We start from the raw sequence: 4,008 nt of genomic DNA on the forward strand, positions 1-4,008 counted from the left end.
TGCTTCTTTGTGATATGTGATTTATAGCAGTGCTCTGGAACTCAGGCTATATCATTTCTGAGGTCTGTCTTTATGGGTTAATTTTTATTTTTATTTCTTACTATTAAAAACAATGATTCCATGAATGCTCTTGCACATGTTGCCCTCTGCATAGGCCTAATTCCCTAAGTGAAGGCAGTGTATGAGAATTCCATTGTTTCCCCTCATCACCAGCATTTAATATTGATTCAACTGTTGTTTTTTAATCACCACCAACAGTTACTGCTGAACATGGTGCTAGAAAATGGGATGGGGATGGGAGAACACTAATCTAAACCTCATACAGTACACAGTTCATCTTTCAATAGGGGTAATGAAAGGTTCAAATCAAATCCAAGGTTTACATAAGAAAAGGACTTTATATAACATATTGTGATTTGGGGGCAAGTTTAATGAGGAAATTGTTTTTTCATTCAACAATTCGTATACATTTTATTTCTTGACATGAATTGTAATCACCACAATGTAACAACACTCTTCCCTCTTCCTCCCTGTGTTGACTGTTTCTGTTCCTCCTAAGAAAAGGAATTTGACCAGAATTTTATTTGATCGAGCATTGAATAGAAAATATAAAGAATTCATTTTCTGTATTAGAGGTACTCAGCAAGGAAATAACAACAAAGAAACTATTACTTATCCAGGGGAGAGACTGTAATCAAATTGAGTGTGGGAAGAAAATGACAATTTAAATAAGTCTATACTGTCCTTTCCCAATTTCAGTTTAATTATCAACAACTAATGCTGATCTTTCTTTTACCATACTTATTCAGTCTGTATGGTGAGCAAATAATCTGAGAAGTTGGGCTCTACTAAGAAGAATGTGGCATCAGAGTTGGAGGAAGACTCATTAACAGTTTGTGATTTGCAGATGTTACAGTCTTGCTTGCTGAAAGCAAAGGGGACTTAAAATACTGATGGATTTCAAAGAACATGGTCTTCAGTATGGGTTGCCTCAATGTAAAGAAAGCAAAATAACTCACTGCTGGACCAATCAATAAGTAACATCATGATAAAGAGTGAAAAGATTTAAGTTGTTAAAGACTTCATTTTACTTGGACCCACCATCAACACTTATGGAAGCAGCAGCCAAGAAATCAAACAACGTATTGCATTAGGCAAATCTGCTGCAGAAGACCTCTTTAAAGTGTTGAAGAGCAAAGATGTGAGTTTGAAGACTGTGGTGCTTCTAAACCAAGCCATGGTATTTTTAATAACTTTATTGGCATGTAAAAGTTGAATAATAAATAAGGCAGATCATAGAAGAATTAATGTATTTGAGTTGTGGTGTTGGAGAAAAATATTGCAAGTACCACGGCCAGAAGAGCAAACAAATCTGTTTTGGAAAAAGTGCAACCAGAATGCTCCTTAGAAATCAAGATGGCCAGACTTTGTCTCTCATACTTCAGACATATTATCAGGAGGACCAGTACTTGGAGAAGGACATCATGCTTGGCAAAGTGTCTGCAAAAAAGAGGAAGATGCCCAATGAGATGGATTAGCGCAGCGGCATCAGCAATGGATTCAAGCGTAGCAAGGATTGTGAGGATGACGCAGGGCCTGGCAGTGTTGCATTCTGTTGTGTACAAGGTCACTATGACTCCATTCCGACTCGACAGCACCTAATAACAACAACAACAGCTGATTTCTGAGGTATATCTTTGCTGATGTCCAAAAGATCTTGGCTGAAAACAGAAAATACCAGAAAGATGTTTACTCGTGTTTTATTAACTATTCAAAGACTGTGTGGATCATAACAAAATATGGATAACATTACAATGAATGGAAATTCCAGAAAACTTCATTGTTCTCATGTACAACTTGTACATACAATGAGAGGCAGTCTTTAGAGCAGAACAAGGGAATATTGATTGGTTTAAAATCAGGAAAAGTTCATGTCAGAGTTGTATTATTTCACCATACTCATTTAATCTGTACGCAAAGCAAATAATTCACCACTCATCTGTCAGTTTGTCGTACTGTGGTGACTTGTATGTTGCTGGGACCTAGGCTACTGGTATTTAAAATACCAGCAGGGTCATCCATGGTAGACAGGTTTCAATAGAGCTTCCAGACTAAAACAGTCAGGAAGAAGTTAGAGGCAGGTCACTTCTGAATGGCTAGTCACTAAACACCTTCTGAATAGCAGAGGAACATTGTCACATATACTGCCAGAAGATGAGCCACTAAGGTTGAAAGGCACTCAAAATATGACTGGAGAAGAGCTGCCTCCTCAAAGTGTCACTGAGTCAGCTTCAACTCACAGCGACCTTGTATAGGGTGTCCAGGGAGCAACCGGTGGGTTTGAACTGTTCACCTTGTGGTTACCAGTCCAGTGTTTATCCTATAGTGCCACACCAGGACTCTTCAAAGTAGAGTTGACCATGAATGGAGCAAAACTTTTGGGACCTTTAATTGCAGATGTGAGAAGAGACTCTGAAACTTGTTCTTGAATGTAGAGAAGCTAAAGCAACGGGAAGAAATGAGGTAATTAGAGAGTTGAACAGAAAATTTCAAAGGGCAGTTGTTGTTGTTGTTAGGTGCCATTGAGTCAGTTCCAAGTCATAGCAACCTTATGCACAGCAACAGAGAACATTCTCGGTCCTGTACCATTCTCACACTTGTTGCTACACTGAGTCCACTGGCACCGTCACTGTGCCAATCCAGCCCATCGGGGGTCTTCCTCTTTTACACTAACCCTCGACTTTACCTTCTGATAATATGTATGAAGTATGAGAGGCGAAGTCTCGCCATTCTGGCTTCTAAGGAGCGTTCTGGATGTACTTCTTTCAACATAGATTTGTTTATTCTTTTGTCAGTCCGTGATACTTTTAATATTCTTCTCCAACGGCATAACTGAAATGCATCAACTTTTCTACAGTCTTCTTTATTCATTGTTCAACTTTTACATGCATATGAGGTTACTGAAAATACCATGGCTTGGGTCAGGCAGCTAGAGAAGACAAAGTCAAGTATTATAATGAAATGTGCAAAGACCAGCAGTGAGAAGCCTAAAAGGATGAACACACTCAGCTGTTCTTAAGTTGAAAGAAATGAAGAAAATTTCCAAGCCTTGACTTACAATATTAAAGGATTCTTTGGGCAAAATATTGAACGATGCAGAAAGCATCAAAAAAGAAAAAAAAAAAGATGGGAAGAATACATCTTTTATTCTTAATATTCTTAATACCAAAGAAAACTGATCAATGTTTAACCATTTTAAGAAGTAGCATATGCTCAAGAACTGATGGTACTAAAGGAAGTAGTCCCAGATGTACTGACGACATTGGTGAAAAACAAAGGCTCAGGAATTGATGAAATATGAATTCAAATGTTTTGAAAAACGGATGTTACACTGGAAGTGTTCACTCATCTTTACCAAGAAGTTTGGAAGACAGCTACTTAACCAACTGACTGGAAAAGGTCCATATATATGCCCATTCCAAAGAAAGATTGACCCAGTGGAATGTGGATATCATCTAACAATATCATTGAAGTCATGTGCAAGTAAAACTTTGCTGTTATGCATAGGGTCACTATGAGTCAGAGTCCACTCAATGGCACTTAACAACACGGCTGATTTGAGAGGACCGTAAGCTGCTGGGATTCAAAGGGATGGGTTAGCCTTATACCTTGCCAGCATCCACATGGAAACGCAGCACAAGACTCTTCATCCAGGATGGAAGAGTCAGAAGACCAGAGGTGGAGAGCCATGGGTAAGCATCAGAGAGGATTTCCTGGGAAATGTATGACATGAGGAAGCCCGTGGACCCATCAGAGCAAAGGCATCACTGTATGGTGTTGTCTTCCCTGGTAGGACACAATTGAGCAGTACTTATAGAGAACATTTACAAAAATATATCATGAGACTGTCCAAACCATAGGCTCTGAGGATCAGACTTTAGCCACCTAGTAGACATAGCAAACTGTCCCTCGTCTGATTATTCAGTAATGCTTGTTAGTAATCTCATA

The sequence above is a fragment of the Chrysochloris asiatica genome, unplaced genomic scaffold (genome assembly GCF_000296735.1).
Source record: "Chrysochloris asiatica unplaced genomic scaffold, ChrAsi1.0 scaffold00117, whole genome shotgun sequence".
NCBI lineage: Eukaryota > Metazoa > Chordata > Mammalia > Afrosoricida > Chrysochloridae > Chrysochloris > Chrysochloris asiatica.